The sequence below is a fragment of the Aotus nancymaae genome, unplaced genomic scaffold (assembly GCF_030222135.1).
Source record: "Aotus nancymaae isolate 86718 unplaced genomic scaffold, 86718_ANA_hifiasm-v0.15.2.pri h1tg000049l, whole genome shotgun sequence".
NCBI classification, from domain to species: Eukaryota; Metazoa; Chordata; class Mammalia; order Primates; family Aotidae; genus Aotus; species Aotus nancymaae.
Window position 1 is genome coordinate 30,118,972 of NW_026988463.1, and position 22,351 is coordinate 30,141,322.

Below are 22,351 nucleotides of genomic sequence, written 5' to 3' on the forward strand. Positions count from 1 at the left end.
CTATTAGGACTGAATCCCACTGGGGAGTCTTAGAAACAGTGCTACTCAAAATGTGGTCCATGGATTGGCAGCAGCAGTATCGCTAGGAGCTTGGTTAGAATGCAAACTCTCGGGCCAGGAATCTCTTTCCTTTCTCTTTTTTTTTTGGAGACAGAGTCTCCCTCTGTTGCTCAGGCTGATGCACAGTGATGCAATCTTGGCTCACTGCAGCCTCAACCTCCCAGGCTCAAGCAATCCTCCCACCTCAGCCTCTGAGGTAGCTTGGACCACAGATTTGTGCCACCCCACTCAGCTAAGTTTTTGTAGACACACAGTCTCACCATATTGCCTGGGCTGGTCTCGAACTCCTTGGCTCAGGTGATCTTTCCACCTCAATCTCCCAAAGGGCTGCCACAGGTGTAAGCCTGTGGAATCTATGTCTTACTAATCTGGCTGGAATCTATGTCTTACTAATCTCTCTAGGTGATTACCATATGCTAGAAGATTTTGAGAAACATTACAGTAGAATATACCTTAGAATGGCTCCACGGAGGCGATGAGGAACTGGAATATGTAGCGACCAAATCCCATCTCTCATTGGTTGTAGATTGTTTCTCATAACGTTAACTCCACTGGCACTTCTAGATAGAGGTACTTAGGTGTTTGAGGTAAGAAGTTCTGGGCCTGTACAAGATCTGTCTACCAAAGTTGAGGTGAACTCTGGGGTAGGATGAGGGAATATGGATCGGGCACAGTTAAGATCTGAATAAGCCTTAGCCTTCATCAGATTCTCAGGTTTTAAGTCTATGAGCCCCTCAAAAGTTTAAGGACTATATTCCTTTAACAAATGTTTGTGTGCCTTCTGTATTCCAGGTACTGTATCAGGCAAAAACGGTACAAAGACAAATAACTTTCCTGTGAAAAAGAGCTTTCACAATCAACCATAAAATAACTATTAAATGCCTTCTCTTAGGCTAGGTATGGTGGCTCATGCCCGTAATCCCAACACTTTGGGAGGCCGAGGCAGGCGGGTCACTTGAAGACAGTAATTCAAGACTAGCCTGGCCAACATGGTGAAACTGTCTCTACTAAAAATGCAAAAAAATTATTCGGGCATGGTGGCACGCCCCTGTAATCCCAGCTACTTTGGAGGCTGAGGCAAAGAATCACTTGAACCTGGGAGGTGGAGGTTGTAATGAGCCAAGATCATGCCACTGAACTCCATCCACCCTGGGTGACAGAGTGAGGCTCTATCTCAAAAAAAAAAAAAAAAAAACAACCTTCTCTTAAAGTTGGAGAAAAAAATGTCTAGAGTCTGCTAGTCAACAGCTTTGAAAATCTGGAAATAATTTTTTCAAGCTCGGAATATCTAAAATTTTAACTATAATAAAAAATCATACCAGCTTATTAATCTACAGGGAGCCCAGGTTGGTTGTAAAATCATCATCTCAGTAGGAAACTCTACTTAGAAGTCAAATTATATTCCTAAATTACAATGGTGGCTTCAAGGGCACACATTTGTACAGGACCCAGCAAGAAATCTGGTCAGATTTTCAAGTTTTGCCATCCCTTTGCCTAGTTACTATTCTTCTGTTAAAACACCCTTTCAACAAGAATTAGCCCGGTGTAGTGGTGGGTGTCTGTAGTCCCAGCTACTTGGGAGGCAAGGTGGGAGGATCGCTTGAGTGGGAGAGGTGGAAGTTGTAGTGAGCCAAGATCGAGCTACTGCACTCCATTCTGGGTGACAGAGACCCTGCCTCAAAAAAATAAAAAACAAAAATACCCTTTCTTCCACAGTGCTTCATACATTTGAATACCGTGGTTCACAGAGGCAGTACATTGGCCACAGTTAGCTGTGTGTCCTGATCACAGGCACCTTGTTTGGCATCACTGTGTTTTAAAAGTAGCTCTTTTAGATAGGAGTCTGTACTCTCCAGTGGGTCCTAGTCCTTATGTCAAGTCATCTTTTATTATCACTTGCCTAGCCTCTGCAGCCATTTGATTTAGCAATTTTAAGGGTTTCTTTTACATAAACCACACACACCCATGATACGACTCCCCCAGCCATCTGGAGTGCTCATTCACTACTCTAGAGTCTAGGTCTGTGCTGTCCAATACTGTGGTCACTAGTTGCATGGGGCTATTGAGCTCTTAAAATGAGCCGAGTCCGAAATGAGATGTGCTGTAAGTATAAACACTGAATTTTGGAAACTTAGTACGGAAAAAAAGAATGTAATCTATCTCGTTAATAACTTAAGATTGGTTACATGTTTAAATGATATTCTGATCTCTCTTTCTTGAGGCAGCGTCTTGCTCTGTCACCTAGGTGGGAGGGAGGGCAGTGGTGTGATCATAGCTCACTGCAACCTTCATCTGCAGGGCTCAAGGGATTCTCTCACCTTATCTTCCCGAGTTGCTGGGACTACAGGCACACACCACCATGCCCGGCTTCTTTTTGTATTTTTTGTTTAGACGGGGTTTGGCTATGTTGGCCAGGCTGGTTTTGAACGTTTGTGCTCAGTCTTCACCTCAGTCTCCCGAAGCGTTGGAATTACAGGCCTGGGCCACAGCGCCCGGCCGACCAATGTTCTTTAAATCCACCTTCTGTTGTAGCTGCTGTTTAATTAGGCTGCTTTTATAGTTGTTTGAGAGCAGAGAGAAAAAGCCCTACAACTAAGTGATGAGAATCACCAAGTAAGGGGGACGTGGCCACAGGGCAGGAAGCAAGTGCAAAGTTCAAATCACACACCAAAGCGGTTCCCTTCTGCATCCAAGGTCAAACACAATTTTTTTTTTTTTTTTTTTTTTTAAGTAACTTCCTATATTGGTGGGGCGAACTGATGAGGCAAGGCACCCATGGACAAACGTTTCTACGAAGCCAAATACATTGCACAAACCACGGTGGGTAAAAAACGGATGAAAAGTTCTTGATGGAAGAGAATGAGATGGGAAGGTCAATTTCTGGCTTGCCCTTTCGGTCTCCAACTACTCCATCTGCAGAAGGAAAATGCTGGGAAACGAACCTTCAGCTAAAGGCGACGCTGCTCTAAGTTTGAGGCAATTGGGAAAACAAGGCCATATCCCTAAAGTTATCCCAGCGTAGGATCCGCCACGCTAAGTTTCCTCAGCCCCAACGGACGGTTCCGCCCGCAATCGTTTCCCAACTCCTGGCCAGCTTAAGCTTCATCCTTGCCTGCACCCCATCTCCAACCCTTTCCCGGCCACCCGTGAAACGCCTTGAGGAAGCCATTTTAAACAGTGCTATCGCGAGATACACTTCGCAGTTTCCAGTCTGATTCATTTACTTTCTTGCGAGAGTCTCTTCTCGTCTGCTCTCGCTGTAGCCAAGGAAAGTGTCGCGAGAGCTGGTTGCCTTGGCTCCCTGTAGCTATAGCAGCTGCGGCGGTTAAGTATGCGGCGGCAGGAGCGGTGAGTGTGACGTCCTCGGTAGGGCGGGGCCGGGGGTAACGGGGTGCAGGGGGTAGCGCTTGGGGAGGGGGTGTGGGGAAGGTTGGGTCGTGGGAGGAATGGACCTGAGTGTGACGTGTGGGGAGAGACCTGGGTCCTGTGGGTACAGGGACGCGGCGTCGGTCTGGTCTGGGGCACGCGGGAAGGGCGAGAGCTGCTGGGAGGTCCAGGGGGAGGGACCCGCGTATAGTGGGGTTCAAGGGGAGCGGGCTGGAGCTTGGATGGGTGTTTGTGTTGGGGGCAGGGTGTTTACGGAGACTCAGAACTGGATAAAGGGGCCAGGCTACACTGGGAAAGAAGTGGGAAGAATTGAGGTACAGTGAGGAGGAGAGTATGTTGAATAAGAGCACAGTTTGGTTGGGCCCAGTTTCATTTTCACTGGTTAGGGGAGTGGAGGGAGGAGAAGGGATCAGACCTTTAGAGATCCCCGGGCTCTGCCTGAGGCTGTTCGGGGACCGCGCGTCAGGACCTGGGTCCTAAATGGCGTGGCGGGAATGGTGGTGTCCCAGACTGTCACCGCCTCCTTTCCCTCTTTCCGCAGAAATACGCCTCAGACACTCTGAGATGCGAAAGGAGAGTCCTGGTGAACTAGTATTAGTTGGGAAGGTCCTTTTGGCTGAGAAACTACGAATGGTTCGATGGCTGCTCTAAAATAAAGCGCAGAGTGGGGAGGGGGGGCGGGAGAGAGCGATTCTTAAGGAAAAAAAAAAAAAGGTTGCTTCCCCTGAAGCTTATTGAGTTGGAAGAAGGGGGTGTGTGTTAAGATGACGTTTCTTCCCAGACTCATTCAACTGTATAATTCCTTTGCGGTGTACTTATGAAATATATGCAAGGTAAATCAGTTTAGGTGATATGGTGAAAAAATGTGAAATACGACACTTAAACCTTCCACAAATATAACTTAAAAACCATTTTTTTTTTTTTTAAATTGCAGCAGCAAGCTGAACACTAAATCCAGGGATGGTGTTAGTTATTTGAATGTAAAACCTATTTGTTCCCAAAGTGTGCCTATCAAGTTATTTACCTTTTAAGGAATGAATGAGATTTTATTTTGGGAGACAGAACATGTTTTGAATGTCTCAATGTTGAAATAAAAAGTGTCTCTCAGGAGTTAAAATCAGTGAGAGGGGAAAACATCTAGTCTTTGAGTCTTAAAGACTGTTTTCTGGAAACAGATGTGGACCACTTTGCTGGGTCATTTCAATCAACAGATACAAGCTTTCTGATCATTTTTCTATCTTTTGTAGGTATAAATTTGAAAGGATAACCTCTCTTGATTATATAACTGGATTTTTTCATGTTGAGGTTCACAAATGCATTAATTAGAATAATGGTTTTTTGGCTGGGCACGGTGGCTCATACCTGTAATTCCAGCACTTTGGGAGGCCAAGGCGAGCGGATTGCTTGAGATCAGCCTGGCTAAAACGATGAAACCGCGTCTCTACTCAAAAAATACAAAATCAGCCAGGCGTGATTGTGCCTTCAATGCCAGCTATTATGAAGGCTAAGGCAGGAGAATCACTTGAACCCAGGAGGTGGAGGTTGCAGTGAGCCAAGATTGTGCCACTGCACTCCAGCCTGGGCAACAAGAGCGAAACTCTGTGTCAAAAAGAAGAAAAAAAAGAATGACTTTTAAAATTCTTCTTAATTTGAGCTGGTCTTGATGTGGTTATCACTGAACCCATTTATTTCATACATGTTAGAGTAAAACCTAATTTGTAATGTCAGCAGCTAAACTTTAAAGTAGAAGTGTTTTTCTGAGGCAACACAAAGCTTTGTGTGGTGATTGATCCCAAAAGATTTCTGCATGAATCAAATAACAAGCTTTACTGAATTCCTGTTATGTGGGAGGCACTGTAGGGAAAAAATATTAATTCATTTATCCACTTACTATTTACTGAGACTTGGCTGAGTGAGGTGGCTCATGCCTGTAATCCCAGCACTTTGGGAGGCTGAGGCGGGTGGATCACCTGAGGTCAGGAGTTCGAGACCAGCCTGGACAACATGGTGAAACCTCATCTCTAATAAAAATGTAAAATTAACTGGCTGTGGTGGAGGGTACCTGTATCCCAGCTACTTGGGAGGCTGAGGCAGGAGAATCACTTGAACCTGGGACATGGAGGTTGCAGTAAGCTGAGATCCTGCCACTGCACTCCAGCCTGGGTTACAGAGCAAGACCCCATCTCAAAAAAAAAAATTATTGAGACCTATTTTGTGTCTGATTACTAAGCCTTCAGGATACAAATACAGGTAGAACTTGCCTTGGAATCGCTCAGACCCTATGAGGGCAGACTGATAGAGAAAAAAATACTTACAATGTGATAAGCACAATATGTGAACATGAAAGTATGAGACAAAGTTCTGGCCCTGAAGAATTTATATAGTTGTTGACAAGACAACGAATTGTCTCTTTTTTTTTTTTTTTTTTTTGCAACAGGGTCTCACTGTGTTACTTAGGCTGGAGTGCAGCGGCAAGATCATGGCTCACTGCAACTTCAACCTCATGGGCTCCAGCCATCCTCATACCTCTGTCTCCTGAATAGAGCTGGGACTACAGGTGAGGGCCACCATGCCCAGCTGATTTATTTTTAGAGATGGAGTTTTGCTATGTTGCCAGGCTGGTCTCAAACTCCTGGGCTTAAGTGATACTCCCACCTCAGCCTCCCAAAGTAAGAATTTTCTTTTCTTTTTTTTGAGATGGAGTCTTGCTCTGTTGCCCAGGCTGGAGTGTAGTGGTGCAATCTCGGCTCACTGCAACCTCCACCTCCCAGATTCAAGTGATTCTCCTGCCTCAGCCTCCTGAAGAATATTTCTTTTCTTTTTTTTTTTTGAGACAGGGTTTCGCTCTGTTGCCCAGGCTGGAGTGCAGTGGTGTCATCACAGCTCACTGCCGTCTCAACCTCCTGGACCCAAGCTGTCCTCCCACCTCAGCCACCTGAGTAGATAGGACCACAAGTGCATGCAAACATGCCCAGCTAATTTTTAAAATTTCTTTGTAGAGATGAGGTCTTGCTATATTGCCTAGGGTGGTCTGGCTAGTTACCCGTCAATCCTCTTGCCTTGGCAGCTTGGCTTCCCAAAGTGCTTGGATTACAGGCTTGAGCCACTGTGCCCAGCCTAATAATTTTCCTAGTTACAAAGTATTAAGCAAATTCTAAACTGTACTGCATTAATGAAACACATAGTAAGTTTCTCAGAAGAGATAAAAGAATGGAAGTTTGAGGAGAAAATTTACTGGTCAGTTCAAAATTTAAGCCCTTTTTTAAAAAAATGAGTTCTCTGTCACACAGGCTGGAGTGCAGTGGCGTAAACACGGCTCACAGCAGCCTCAATCTCCTAGGTTTAAGCAATCCTCTTGCTTTTCACCTGCTCCAGGAGCTGGGACTATAGGTGCTTGGCTAATTTTTGTACTTTTTCTAGAGATAGGATCTCTATGTTGCCCATGCTGATCTCAAGCTCCTGGGCTCAAGCGATCCTCCCACCTCAGCCTCCCAAAGTGCTGGGATTATAGGCATGAGCTGGTCCTAATTGTCTTTTTTAGTACTCTTTTACTGTAAATATAAATAAATATGGACCAGGCGTGGTAGCTCAGGCCTGTAATCTCAACAATTTGGGAGGCTGAGGTAGGTGGATCACTTGAGGTCAGGAGTTCGAGACCAGCCTGGCCAACATGGCAAAACCCCATCTCTAGTAAAAATACAAAAATTAGCTGGGCATGGTGGTGCATGTCAGTAATTCAAGCTACTTGGGAGGCTGAGGCTGGAGAATTGGTTGAACCCAGAAAGCAGAGTTTACAGCAAGCCGAAATCATGCCACTACACTGCAGCCTAGTCAACAGAGTGAGATTCTGTCTCAAAATAAATAAATAGGTAAATAAATGTTACAACAGTCTTGAGGCAATAATAGTAGCTAACATTCATTGAGTGATTATTAATGTGCCAGGCACATTACTTCATTTTATCTTATTAATAGTATTCTGCTTTGCGTCTGGTACTAGTTCCTTTAGTTTTAAAGATAAGAAAACTGAGGCTTAAAAAATTCAGGAAGTTACCAAAAGTTATTGAGCTAGTAAATGGTAGATTAGAGATTGGTGTTGGAAATTTATTTGATTTTAAGACACTAAGAAAGAATTTCTTTCTTTTGTAGGGAGGAAGGGAGTCTTGGTATGGAGGAAGTGGGGAGAGGTTGCATGTGGAATTGGCCAGGAGACCAGAATTCTGGGTGGGACTTGGAAGGTATAAATGGATAGTGGTATCTGTTTTTTTATTCATAGATTTTCTCCCCCAGATATTTATACTACATGAGGAGAAACTAATATAAATGTTAGCATTATGCTAAATATGAAATTTGTATTTTTACATAGAGAATTTAGTAAATTATCGTATTCCTGCTGTGTATAATTGTATAGGGAGCTATGCTTGGGAAAATAGTCATAACAAGCAATTACATATTTTGTAAAAGCTTCCAGCAAGTGATCATTTTAGTAGTGGAAATGGTTATCTGTATTTATATATAGGGGAAATGTTATTACAACAGACTTTAAGGCATTTAGTCAAACATAGTTTCATACTGTAGCTATTTTATATTGAGAGAAATGGATGTATGTGTCACATGTTTATATATATTTGTGTAGAGGTGTTTTTTTTTTTCATTGTATATTCCAAAGGCCATAATACAATTTTCTAGTTGAAATTCAAATTTTATATCTTTGTATTATTTTTTGTTTTTTGACACAGAGTCTTGCTCTGTCACCCAGGCTAGAGTGCAGTGGTGCCATCTCGGCTCACTGCAACCTCTGACCCCCCAGGTTCAAGCAATTCTCCTGCCTCAGCCTCCCGAGTAGCTGGGATTACAGGCATGTGCTGCCGCACCCAGCTAATTTTTGTATTTTTAGTAGAGACGGAGTTTCACCATGTTGGCCAGGTTGATCTTGAACTCCTGACTGCAGGTGATCCACCCACCTCAGCCTTCCAAAGTGCTGGGATTATGGTCATGAGCCACTGCACCTGACCTGTTTGTTTTTTGAGATGGAGTTTCACTCTTGACCTCAGCCTCTCAAGTAGTTGAAATTACAGGTGCCTGCCACCATGCTTGGCTAATTTTTTGTATTTTTAGTAGAGATGGGGTTTCACCATGTTGGCCAGGCTGGTCTCGAACTCCTGAGCTCAGATGATTGACCTGCTTCAGACTCCCAAAGTGCTGGGATTATAGGCGTGAACCACCATGTCCTGCCCCCAAATTTTATATCTTTGTAAATGGCTTGTTTAAAAATCTAAGTGAGATTATGTCTGTAATCCCAGCACTTTGGGAGGCTAAGGTGGGAGGATTGCTGAGGCTAGGAGTTCAAGACCAACCTGGCCAAGAGAATGAGACCCTATTTCTACTGAAAAAAAGAAAGAACCCCAAAAAACCTAAGTGAGAATGATAAATACCACTAATGAAGTATTGATAATCAGTCCTAGACTTATTAGAATACTTAGAGGTCAATCAGTCCATTCCATTCATTTTAACTGAGGAAACTAAAGCCTAGATTTTTTTTTTTTTTTGAGACAGAGTCTCACTCTGTCACCAGGCTGGAGTACAGTGGTGTAATCTTGGCTTGCTGCAACTTCCGACTCCTGGGTTCAGGGGATTCTTGTGCCTCAGCCTCCCGAGTAGCTGGGACTACAGGCGTGTGCCAGCATGCCCAGCTAATTTTTGTATTTTTAGTAGAGATGGGGTTTCACTGTGTTGGCTAGGATGGTCGCGATCTCCTGACTTTGTGATCCACCCACCTTGGCCTCCCAAAGTGCTGGGATTACAGGTGTGAGCCACTGTGCCCAGCCCCCTTTTTTTTTTTGAATATGGAGTCTTGCTCTGTCACCTAGGCTGGAGCGCAGTGGCAGGATCTCGGCTTACAACAACCTCTGCCTTCCAGGTTCAAGTAATTCTTTTGTCTCAGCCTCCCAAGTTGCTGGTACTACAGGTGCCTGCCACCACGCTGGGCTAATTTTTGCATTTTTAGTAGGGATAGGGTTTCGCCATCTAGATCAGGCTGGTCTTGAACTCCTGACCTCAGGTGATCCGCCCACCTCGGCCTCCCAAAGTTCTGGGATTACAGGCATGAGCCATTGAGCCCGACAAACCTAGAGAGCTTTTAAATGACTTACCCAAAGTCACACAGCTGCAATGTCCAGGTGTCCTGGTTTCCAATTAACTATTCCTTGTACTGTATCACATTGCCAAGTTATATTTGATAATTACTATATAGAGAGTCATAGGTGTTCTCAACTAATTTTGGAAAACCAGTTTTGTCAAGAGGCTATTTACTGATAGCTGATAGAATACAAACCGATTACTTGATTACCTTAAACTGTACTTATACCGCCTGCTGGTACTAAGGATAAGTGATTCAGGTGTTTTATTTAGGTGCTTCCTATATTTGATTTGCTATATTACTGTTTAATCTGTCTGTCTTCAGCTGCACTGCTGGCCCATTTTAGTAAATGCTTCTCTGTGTTAGACAAAAGTGGAGCTGTACAACTGCATTATAATACATATTAGCCTGAGTGTGGTGGCTCATAGCTGTAACCTCAGCACTTTGGAAGGCCCAAGTGGGTGGACTGCATGAGCCCACAAGTTCAAAACCATCCTGGGTACAGTGAGATGGCAAAACCCTATCTCTACAAAAAAGTTTTAAAAAGTAGCCGGCATCTGGTGGCATGTACCTGCAGTCCCAACTATTTACGAGGCTGAGGCAAGAAGGTTGCTTGAGCCTGGGAAGTTGAGGCTGCAGTGAGCCGTAATTCCAGGGTAGGTGACTGACAGACACTCTGTCTTAAAGAAAAGAAAAAAGAAATACATGCAGTTTTGTTTTTTTGAGACAGAGTCTTGCTCCATCACCCAGGCTGGAATGCAACCCTCACCTCCTGGGTTCAAGTGATTCTCATGCTTCAGCCTCTCAAGTATCTGGGACTACAGGCATGCCCCACCGTACCTGACTAATTTTTTTTATTTTTAGTAGAGACAGGGTTTCACCATGTTGGCTAGTCTGGTGTTGAACTCTCGACCTCAGCTGATCTACCTGCCTCAGCCTCCCAAAGTGCAGAGATTACATGTGTGAGTCACCTGCCTGGCTTCTACCAAAAAAAAATTATTTTTTGAGACAGAGTCTCACTCTGTCACCCAGGCTGGAGTGCAGTGGCATAATCTCAGTTCACTGCAACCTCTGCCTCCCAGGTTGAAGAAATTCTCCTGCCTCAGCCTCCTGAGTAGCTGAGATTACAGGCACCCACTACTAATATTTTTTTTAAGATGGAGTCTCACCCTGTGACCCAGGCTGGAATGCAGTGGTGAAATCTAAGCTCACTGCAACCTTTGCCTCCTGGGTTCAAGCTTTTTCTGCCTCAGCCTCCCAAGTAGCTGGGATTACAGGCGTGCGCCGTCACACCCAGCTAATTTGTGTATTTTTAGTAGAGGTGGGTTTCACCATGTTGGCCAGGCTGGTCTTGAACTCCTGACCTTAGGTGATCCGCCCACCTCAGCCTCCCAAATTGCTGGGATTACAGACGTGAGCCACTGTGCCCAGCCCTGGCTAATTTTTTACCAAAAGTTTTAAAAAATTAGCTGGGCCTGGTGGCATGCGCCTGCAGTCCTGGCTACTTCGGAGGTTGAGGTGGGAAGATCCCTTGAGCCCAGGTGTTTGAAGTTGCAGTGAGCTAAATCATTCCACTGTACTCCAGCCTGGGTGGCAGAGGGAGAGTGAGACACTGTTGCTAAAAGAAAAGACAAGTGATCTCATTTTATGTATTTATTTTTATTCATTAATTTTTTGAGACGGAGTCTCATTCTGTCACCCAGGCCAGATTGCAGTGACCCAATCTCAGCTCATTTGTAATCTTTGCCTCCCAAGTTCAAGTGATTTTCCTGCATCAGCCTCCCAAGTAGCGGGGATTATAGGTGCCCACCACCAAGCCTGGCTAATTTTTGTATTTTTAGTAGAGATGGGGTTTCACCATGTTGGCCAGGCTGGTCTTAAACTCCTGACTTCAGATGAGCCATTCACCTCGGCCTCCCAAAGTGCTGGGATTACAGGCGTGATCCCATGTCTGGCCTATTTTTTTTTATTTTTTTGAGATGGAGTTTTGCTCTTGTTGCCCAGGCTGGAGTTCAGTGGTGTGATCTCAGCTCAGTGCAACCTCCACCTCCAAGGTTCAAGCAATTCTTCTGCTTCAGCCGACTGAGTAGCTGGGGCTACAGGTGCCCATCACCTTGCCCAGCTAATTATTATATTTTTAGTAGAGACAGGGTTTTCTTTTTCTATAATTTATATACCTATTTATTATGTTTTTTTTTACATAAAGGAAATGACAATGTACGTTGTTATGCAGCTTTAAAAAAAAACTTATCAGTGCCTTCGAGATCCTGTAAGTACATCGTTTTTAACAGCTGACTGTATTTCAGTTTGAATTACTGAAATTTATTTCAATGTTAACTGTTTAACTTTATTCATGGACATTCAAGTTGTCCTATATTTTTGCAGTTACCAGCAACACTAAAATGAACATCCCTTATTATTATTATTATTATTATTTGCATCTAGTATACCTGTAGAGACTCATTATTGTTAGTTAAAAGATTTGCATATTTTCAGTTTTGATAGATACTTCCAAGGTGCCCTTCATACAGGCTATGTACCATGTGTGCTGCATTACACCAGCAGTTTATGAAAGTGCCTATATCTCTACATACCTGCCAATACTTGGGTATTATCAATCTTGTACGTTTTTACTAATGAACCAAAAACTGTTTAATTTGCATTTTCCAAATTGTGAGTTTGAACATCTTTTTATTTCTTTATCGGCGGTATTTCTTTCAGTGGAATTGCTTATTCTTTGCTTATTTTGTAACTGGGCTTTTTTCTTCCCATTCTCCCCCCTTCCCCCCACCTTTTTTAGTTTTTCTTATTGTATCAAAGCCACATTTATTCTCTGAAAACATTTTTAAAATTATTATAATTTTTTGAGACAGAGCTTCACTCTGTTGTCCAAGTTGGAGTGCAGTGGTGTGATCTCAGCTCACTGCAGTCTCTGCCTTCCAGCTTCAAGTGGTTCTCGTGCCTCAGCCTCCCAAGGAGGCAGGATTATAGGCAGCTGCCACCATGCCCAGATAATTTTTGTGTTTTTAAAAAATTTAAATTTTAATTTCCTGGATACACATGCAGGATGTACAGGTTTGTTACATAAATGTGTCCCATGGTGGTTTGCTGCACCTATTAACCCATCACCTATGTATTAAGCCCCGCGTGCATTAGCTGTTTATCCTGATGTTCTCCCCACCCTCACACAGATCCTAGTGAGTATTGTTCCCCTCCCTGAGTCCATGTGTTCTGATTGTCCAGCCCCTACTTATAAGTGAAAAGGTGGTATTTGGTTTTCCGTTCCTGTGTTAGTTTGCTGAGGATACATAAATGGAAATTAAAGTAATTGGTTTTTTTTAGACAGTCTCACTTTGTTGCCCAGGCTGGAGTACAATGGCGTGATCTTGGGTCACTGCAAACTCTGCCTCCTGGGTTCAAGCAATTCTCCTGTGTCAGACTCCCGAGTAGCTGGGATTACAGGTGCCTGTCACCTTGCCTGGCTAATTTTTGGTGTTTTTAGTAGAGACAGGGTGTCACCACGTTCATGAGGCTAGTCTTGAACTCCTGACCTCAAGTGATCTACCTACCTTGGCCTCCCAAAGTGCTGAGATTACAGGTGTGAGCCACCATACCTGGCTTTGTTTTTTAAAAAAATATTTTATTTTTCATGGATGTGTAGTAGGTGTCTATATTTATTTAGTACATGAGATGTTTTGATATGGGCATGCAATGCATTATAATCACATCATGTAAAATGGTAAATTCATCCCCTCAAGCATTCATTGTAAGTGCTATAAACAATTCAATTATATTGGTAGTTATTTTTAAATGTACAATTAAATTATTGACGGTAATCATCCATTTGTGCTATCAAATACTTTCTCTTATTCATTCTTTCTTTTCTTTTTCTTTTTTTTGGAGACAGAGTCTTGCACTCTTGCTCTGTCGCCCAGGATGGAGTACAGTGGCACGATCTTGGCTCACTGTAACCTCCACCTTCTGGGTACAAGCGATCCTTCCACCTCAGCCTCTGGGATAGCTGGGACTTCCAAATTGTCAATTCTTCCCTTTTAGGCTTCCAAGAAGCTGGGATTACAGGCAGGCACCACCACGCCCAGCTAACTCTTTTGTATTTTTAGTAGAGATGGGGTTTCACCATGTTGGCCAGGCTGGTCTCAAACTCCTGGCCTCAGGTGATCCTCCTGCCTCAGCCTCCCAAAGTGCTGGTGTGAGCCAGCACACCCAGCCCTTTTGGGTTTTCAATATACTCATATTTCTAACTGTTCATGTCTTTGCCTGTCTTTGTTTTGACATATGCAATTTTTTACTTATTTTGACTTGTTTCACATCTCTTTATAGTAAAAATATTCTTTTTTTTTGGTAGGGGTGACAGGGTCTCAAAAAACAAAAGAGGCTGGTAGGCCGGGTGGGTGCAATGGCTTACACCTATAATCCCAGCACTTTGGTAGGCTGAGGCGGGTAGATCACCTGAGATCAGGAGTTCAAGATTAGCTTGTTCAACATGGCAAAACTGTCTCTACTAAAACTACAAAAATTAGCGGGGTGTGGTGACGTGCACCTGTAGTCCCAGCTACTCAGGAAGCTGAGGCAGGAGAATCACTTGAACCCGGGAGGTGGAGGTTGTAGTGAGCCAAGATCATGCCACTGAACACCAGCACGGGTAACAGAGTGAGACTTTGTCTTCATAAGAAAAAAAAAGAGGCTGGAGTGCAGTGGCACAGTCACCACTCGCTACAGCTTTGACCTCCTGGGCTTAAGCAATCCTCCTACTTCAGCCTCCTGAGTAGCTGGGACCAGACGCACATATCACCCTGCCTGGCTAATTTTTTGTATTTCTCGTAGAGCTAGGGTCTCACCATGTTGCCAAGGCTGGTCTCAAACTCTTGAGCCCAAGTGATCTTCCTGTCTTGGCCTACCAAAATACTGAGATAACAGGTGTGTGCCACCATGCCCAGCCAAATAGAGGTTTTCTTTTTTTCTTTTTGAGACAGAGTTTTGCTCCCGTTGCCCAGGCTGGAGTGCAATGGTGCAATCTTGGCTCACTTAAACCTCTGACTCCTGGGTTCAAGCAATTCTCTCGCCTCAGCCCTCTGAGTAGCTGGGATTACAGGCATATGCCACCATGCCTGGCTAAATTTTTTCGTATTTTTAATGGATACTGGGTTTCTCCATGTTGGTAAGGCTGGTCTCGAGCTCACGACCTTAGGTGATCTCCCTGCTGAAGCCTCCCAAAGTGCTGGAATTACAGGTGTAAGCCACTGTGCCCTGCCTACACCCGTTTAAAAAAGTTTTTTCTTTTTATGACTAGGCCTGTTGTGGTGGCTCAGGCCTATAATCCCAGCACTTTGTGAGGCTCAGGCAGGTGGATCACCTGATGTCAGGAGTTTGAGACCAAGCTGGCCAACATGATGAGACTCTGTCTCTACTAAAAATTCAAAAAACAAAATTTAGCCAGGCCTGGTGGTGCACGCCTGTAATTCCAGCTACTTGGGAGGCTGAGGCAGGAGAATTGCTTGAACCCGCTAGGTGAAGGTTGCAGTGAGTCAAGATTGAGCCACTGCATTTCAGCCTGGGTGACAAAGCAGGACTGTCCCAAAAAAAAAAAAAAATTTAAGGCTAGTCAAGGGAGTAGACAAGAAACAAACATGTAACTGGTTGTGATCAATTAGTTATAAACAGCAGTGCATGCCGACCAGCCAGAATCTCCCTATTTTTAATAAGGTGTCTAGTGTAGGTGGGCCCAGTGTCCCAGAGTCACACCTCACACATGCTTTGGCTCACACCTTTGGTTGGCTATATCTGCTTAGAGGAGAGAATGTGAAAGCCTCTAATTTTTTTTTTTTTTTTTTTTTTTTGAGATGAAATCTTGGTCTGTTGCCTATGCTGGAGTGCAGTGGCACTCTGCCTCCCTGGTTCAAGCAATTCCTATGCCTCAGCCTCCCAAGTAGGTGAGACTACATTTGTGCACCACCACACCTAGCTAATTTTTGTATTTTTAGTAGAGATGGGGTTTTGCCTTATTGGCCAGGCTGGTCTTGAATCCTAAGCTTAAGTGATCCACACACCTTGTCCACCCAAAATGCTGAGATTACAGGCCTGAGCCACTGGGCCTGGCCTTTGCATTAGTTTTTGAGTATATATGTATTTTAATTTCTTTTTTTTTTTTTTTTTTGAGGCAGAGCCTCGCTCTGTTGCCAGACGCCAGGCTTTGTGGCACTTAGCCTCCTTCCTCGGGGCTGCCTTGGACACCGCCGCCGGCATTTTCCGGTTCACCTGCGGCTGCGGCCGGCAGCAGAGCGCCGACATTGCCCCGGCCAGCGGCGCACGCCAATGCGCAGGCGCAAGCGGCGCGTCACAATTGCGAGCGCCCACCCGGGGCTCGCGTCATAGAGACCGGCCCCGTGGCCTGCAGAACCACTATCTCAGCGGTTTGGCAAAGCAGAGGCGCTCCGTGGCTGTGCCTCGGCGCTGGGCGACGGACCCCCTCTCCCCGGGATCGTCGCCAGGCTCCCGCCATTTCTGGACTCGGGCAGGGCGGAACCAGGATGAGAAACGCTGCAGCGGAGCTTCGGGGATGCCCAGGGCGATTCCCAAGGATCCCCACGATGCCTCAGGACTGCTCAGACGCTGTGGTCGTGCCTCTCCTTGAAAGCTGTCCTTGATGGGATTTCCAGGTGCCGGCAGCCTGTGTGCCGCGGGGCTGCTCTCTCCGCAATGGGCTTCCCGGCAGAGAGCAGAACCCGGTAGCCTCAGGAGCTGCCTGCAAGTGTTGGATGTCTCCGTGTGTCTTTCTTTCTGCGTGTGTGTCTGTGTGTGTCCCTTTGTGTGTATCTTCCTGTGTGTGTTCATTTGTGTGTGCGAGCCCTGTATGCTGGACATGAGTGTGACCATCGCCCTCCAGCACGGTTTGTCTGTAATCCCTCTACTTTCTGGTGCCTGTCTTATCCTCATCATGTCCTCAGTTACCATATACCCATCATGTGTGTAAGTAGGTAGGTATGCATGTGTTTCTTTTTTTTTTTTCTTTGGAGATGGAGTCTCGTTCTTGTTGCCCAGGCTGCAGTGCAATGATGCTATCTCAGCTCACTGCAACATCTGCCTCCTGGGTTCAAGCTATTCTCTGCCTCAGCTTCTCATGTAACTGTGGCTACAGGTGCATGCTACTACTCCTGCTAATTTATTGTATTTTGAAGAGAGACTGGTTTTCACCACGTTGGCCATGCTGGTCTTGAACTCCTGGCCTCAAGTGATCCACCTGCCTTGGCTGCTGGGATTACAGGCATGAGGGATTGTTCTAGGATTACAGGCATGAGCCTCTGCATCCAGCCTGCGTGTGTTTACTTTCGAATGTCTCTATTCTTTTCTGTTGTCTATTCCTGGACCAATACCAAACATGATTGTTTGTTTTTTGAGACAGGGTATCACCCAGGATGGAGTGCAGTGGTGCAATCATGGCTCACTGCAGCTTTGACCTCCTGGGCTCAAACAGTCCTTCCACCTTAGCCTCCCCAGTAGCTGGGACTACATGTGTGTGCTACCAGGTGTGGCTAATTTTTGTATTTTTAATAGAGATGAGGTTTCACCATGGCCTAACTGGTCTCCAACTCCTGACTTCAAGTGATCCATCCTCCTCGGCCTCCCAAAGTGCTGGGATTACAGGTGTCAGCCACTAAATCCTTTATTATTATTATTATTATTCTTTTGGTGTTTGTTAATGTTTAGGTATTTATTTATTTATTTATTATACGTTAAGTTCTGGGGTACACGTGCAGATCATGCAGTTTGTTACATAGATATAGGCATACCATGGTAGTGGTTTTCTACATCCCTTGCCCCGTCATCTATATTAGGTATTTCTCCTAATGTTATCCCTCCCCAATCCCCCCACCACCTGCTATTCCTCCCCTAGCCCCTAACCCCCCAGGCCTCAGTGTGTGATGTTCCCCTCCCTGTGTCCGTGTGTTCTCATTGTTCAACCCTCACTTATGAGTGAGAACATTCAGTGTTTGGTGTTCTGTTCTTATGTCAGTTTGCTGAGAATGATGGTTTCCGGTTTCATCCATGTCCCTGCAAGGGACATGAACTCATCTTTTTTTATATCACTGCATAGTAGTCCATGGTGCATTATGTGCCACATTTTCTTTATTCAGTCTATCATTGATGGACATTTGTGTTGGTGGAGAGGTTGTGGAGAAATAGGAATGCTTTTACACTGTTGGTGGGAATGTAAATTAATTCAACCATTGTGAAAGATAGTGTGGTGATTCCTTAACGATCTAGAAATGGAAATACCATGTGACCCAGCAATCCCATTACTGGCTATATTCCCAAAAGAGTAGAAATTAATCCGTTATGAAGATGCATACACACGTATGTTTATTGAGGCACTGTTCACGATAGCAAAGACTTGGAACCAACCCAAATGCCCATCAATGATAGCCTCGATAAATCCTTTTGTTAATTATAATTTTTTATTTGGTTATTTTAGGGTTTTTTGTTTGTTTGTTTGTTTTTTGAGTCAGAGTCTTGCAGTCTTGCTCCGTCGCCCAGGCTGGAGTACAGTGGCACGATCTTGGCTCACTGTAACCTCCACCTTCTGGGCTCAAGCGATCCTTCCTCTTCAGCATCTGGGATAGTGGGACTTCAAAATAGTTGACTCTTCCCTTTTAGGCTTCCAAGTAGCTGGGATTACAGGCAGGCACCACCACGCCCTGCTAACTTTTTTGTATTTTTAGTAGAGATGGGGTTTCACCTTGTTGGCCAGGCTGGTCTCAAACTCCTGGCCTCAGGTGATCCTCCCACCTCAGCCTCCCAAAGTGCTGGTGTGAGTCTGCACATCCAGCACTTTTGGGTTTTCAATATACTCATATTTCTAACTGTTCATGTCTTTGCCTGTCTTTGTTTTGACATATGCAATTTTTTACTTATTTTGACTTGTTTCACATCTCTTTATAGTAAAAATATTCTTTTTTTTTTTGGTAGGGGTGACAGGGTCTCATAAAACAAAAGAGGCTGGTAGGCTGGGTGGGTGCGATGGCTTACACATATAATCCCAGCACTTTGGTAGGCTGAAGCAGGTAGATCACCTGAGATCAGGAGTTCAAGACTAGCTTGTTCAACATGGCAAAACTGTCTCTACTAAAACTAGAAAAATTAGCTGGGTGTGGTGATGTGCACCTGTAGTCCCAGCTACTCAGGAAGCTGAGGCAGGAGAATCACTTGAACCCGGGAGGTGGAGGTTGTAGTGAGCCAAGATCATGCCACTGCACCCCAGCCTGGGTAACAGAGTGAGACTTTGTCTTCAAAAGAAAAAAAGAGGCTGGAGTGCAGTGGCACAGTCACCACTCACTACAGCTTTGACCTCCTGGGCCGAAGCAATCCTACTTCAGCCTCCTGAGTAGCTGGGACCAGACGCACATGTCACCCTGCCTGGCTAATTTTTTGTATTTCTTGTAGAGCTGGGTCTCACCATGTTGCCAAGGCTGGTCTCAAACTCTTGAGCCCAAGTGATCCTCCTGTCTTGGCCTCCCAAAGTACTCAGATAACAGGTATGTGCCACCATGCCTAGCCAAATAGATATTTTTATTTTTCTTTTGAGACAGTTTTGCTCCTGTTGCCCAGGCTGGAGTGCAATGGTGCAATCTTGGCTCACTTAAACCTCTGACTCCTGGGTTCAAGCGATTCTCCTGCCTCAGCCTTCTGAGTAGCTGGGATTACAGGCATGTGCTACCATACCTGGCTAAATTTTTTTGTATTTTTAGTAGAGATGGGGTTTCTCCATGTTGGTCAGGCTGGTCTCAAACTCCCGACCTCAGGTGATCCTCCTGCCTCAGCCTCCCAAAGTACTGGGATTATAGGCATGAGCCATCACACATGTCCAATTTTTTAAATTTTTAATAGAGACAGGGTTTCACCATGTTGGCCAGGCTAGTCTTAAACTCTTGGCCTCAACTGATCTGCTGCCTTGGCTTCCCACAGTACTGGGATTACAGGTATGAGCCACCTAGCCGAGCTTTCTATGTTGTTTGTACCCAGTAACTATCCACACCTCTCCCTACTTTTATCTTTTGACTAATAGGAACCCTCTCTGTGTATCCCTGTGTGTTTAACATACTGCATGTATTTTCTACAATCTGTTGCATTATCTATAGTGTCTGTTGATGTGCTAAAATTTCATATCTATCTTTTTCTTAATGGTTTCTGGGTTTGGAGGCTTGCTTAAGAAGGCTCTCTTCATCCCAAAATTATAAAAATATTTTCTATTTATTCTAACTCTTCACTAGCTTAATATATTTAGCTCCTTAATTGATTTGGAATTTATTTTTGTATGTTTTTGGAGGTTCTCTTTTACTCATTTTCAACACAAATATGCAGCTGACCCAAACCTATTTGTTGAATATCCTTTTTTTTTTTTTGAAATGCAGTCTAAGTAGAAAAAAAAAAAAAGAAAAAAAAAGAGAGATGGACTGTATCTCTGTCAAGCAGGTTGGAGTGTAGTGGCGCGATGCTGGCTCACTGCAGGCTTTACCTCTATAATTCAAGTGATTCTCTGCCCTAGCCTCACTAGTGCTGGGATTATAGGTGCCCATCACCTTGCCCAGCTAATTTTTGTATGTTTAGTAGAGATGGGATTTCACCATCTTGGCCAGCCTGGTCTTGAACTCCTGAATTTGTGATCCACCGCCTGGGCCTCTCGAAGTGTAGGGATTATGGGTGTTAGCCACAATCTTTAATGATATGAAATCTTATCCTCATCATGTCCTCAATTGCCATATATCCACCATGTATGTATGTAGGTATGTATGCATGTGTTTCCTTTTTTCTTTCTTGGAGATGGAGTCTCGTTCTTGTTGCCCAGGCTGCAGTGCAATGACGCTATCTCAGCTCGCTGCAACATGTGCCTCCTGGGTTCAAGGTATTCTCTGCCTCGGCCTCTCAAGTAACTGGGGCTACAGGTGCCTGCTGCTACTCCTGCTAATTTACTGTATTCTGAAGAGAGATGGGTTTTCACCACATTGGCCATGCTGATCTTGAACTCCTGACCTCAAGTGATCCACCCACCTTGGGTGCTGGGATTACAGGCATGAGGGATAGTGCTGGGATTGCAGGCATGAGCCACTGCATCCAGCCTGCGTGTATTTACTTTCGAATGTCTCTGTTCTTTTCAGTTGTTTATTCCTGGACCAATATCATACATGTTTGTTTGTTTGTTTGTTTGTTTGTTTGTTTGTTTGAGACAGGGTATCACCCAGGCTGGATTGCAGTGGTGCAATCATGGCTCCCTGCAGCTTTGAACTCCTGGGCTCAAACAGTCCTTCCACCTTAGCCTCCCCAGTAGCTGGGACTATATGTGTGTGCTACCATGTGTGGCTAATTTTTGTATTTTTAATAGAGATGAGGTTTCACCATTGCCTAGCGGGTTTCAAACTCCTTTTTTTGGTTGTTTTTTTTTTTTTCGTTTTCTTTACAGACAGGGCATCAAACTCCTGACCTCAAGTGATCCATCCTCCTCGGCCTCCCAAAGTGCTTGGATTACAGGTGAGAGCCACTAAATCCTTCATTATTATTACTCTTATATTTTTGGTGTTCCAAGGATTTTTTTAATATTTAGGTATTTATTTATTTATTATACTTTAAGATCTGGGGTACACATGCAGATCGTGCCGTTTGTTACATAGATATACACATACCATGGTAGTGGTTTTCTACATCCCTTGCCCCGTCATCTACATTAGGTGTTTCTCCTAATGCTATCCCTCCTCAACCCCCCCACCCCCTGCTATTCCTCCCCTAGCCCCCCACCCCCCAGGCCTCAGTGTGTGATGTTCCCCTCCCTATGTCCCTGTGTTCTCATTGTTCGACACTCAATTATGAGTGAGAACATTCAGTGTTTGGTGTTCTGTTCTTGTGTCAGTTTTCTGAGAATGATGGTTTCCAGTTTCATCCATGTCCCTGCAAGGGACATGAACTCATCTTTTTTTTATATCACTGCATAGTAGTCCATGGTGCATTATGTGCCACATTTTCTTTATTCAGTCTATCATTGATGGACATTTGTGTTGGTGGAGAGGCTGTGGAGAAGTTGGAATGCTTTTACACTTGATGGGAGTGTAAATTAATTCAACCATTGTGGAACACAGTGTGGCGATTCCTTAAGGATCTAGAAATGGAAATACCATTTGACCCAGCAATCCCATTACAGTGTATATACCCAAAAGATAATATATCAGTCTATTATGAAGATGAATACACATGTATAATTATTGTGGGAGTGTTCACAATAGCAAAGACTTGGAAGCAACCCAAATGCCCATCAATGATAGCCTCGATAAATCCTCTTGTTAATTATAATTTTTTTATTTGATTATTTTAGGGTTTTTTGTTTGTTTGTTTGTTTATTTTTTGAGACAGAGTCTTGCAGTCTTGCTCCATCTCTCAGGCTGTAGTACAGTGGCACGATCTTGGCTCACTGTAACCTCCACCTTCTGGGTTCAAGCAATCCTTCAACCTCAGCCTCCGGGATAGCTGGGACTTCCAAATTGTTGATTCTTTCCTTTTAGGCTTCCAAGTAGCTGCGATTACAGGCACGCACCACCACGCCCAGCTAACTTCTTTGTATTTTTAGTAGAGATGGGGTTTCACCATGTTGGCCAGGCTGGTCTCAAACTCCTGGCCTCAGGTGATCCTCCTGCCTCAGCCTCCCAAAGTGCTGGTGTGAGCCAGCACACCCAGCCCTTTTGGGTTTTCAATATACTCATATTTCTA

At 44.4% G+C, this 22,351-nt stretch overlaps 1 long non-coding RNA gene across 4 annotated transcripts in view; it reads left to right on the top strand.

Moving 5' to 3' along the window:
- The first annotated feature begins 3,345 nt into the window (after positions 1–3,345).
- The window catches only part of LOC135269058 (uncharacterized), a 34,739-nt gene continuing 15,733 nt past the window's right edge, over positions 3,346–22,351 (top strand). Inside the window, exons 1-2 of one of the 4 annotated variants that reach the window (XR_010337412.1) lie at positions 3,346–3,408; positions 21,057–21,124. This is a non-coding gene — a long non-coding RNA (uncharacterized LOC135269058). Of the gene's footprint in view, positions 3,409–15,992; positions 16,261–16,346; positions 21,125–22,351 lie in introns of those variants that run through there. The other 3 variants (XR_010337411.1, XR_010337410.1, XR_010337409.1) reach the window with 3 other exon arrangements.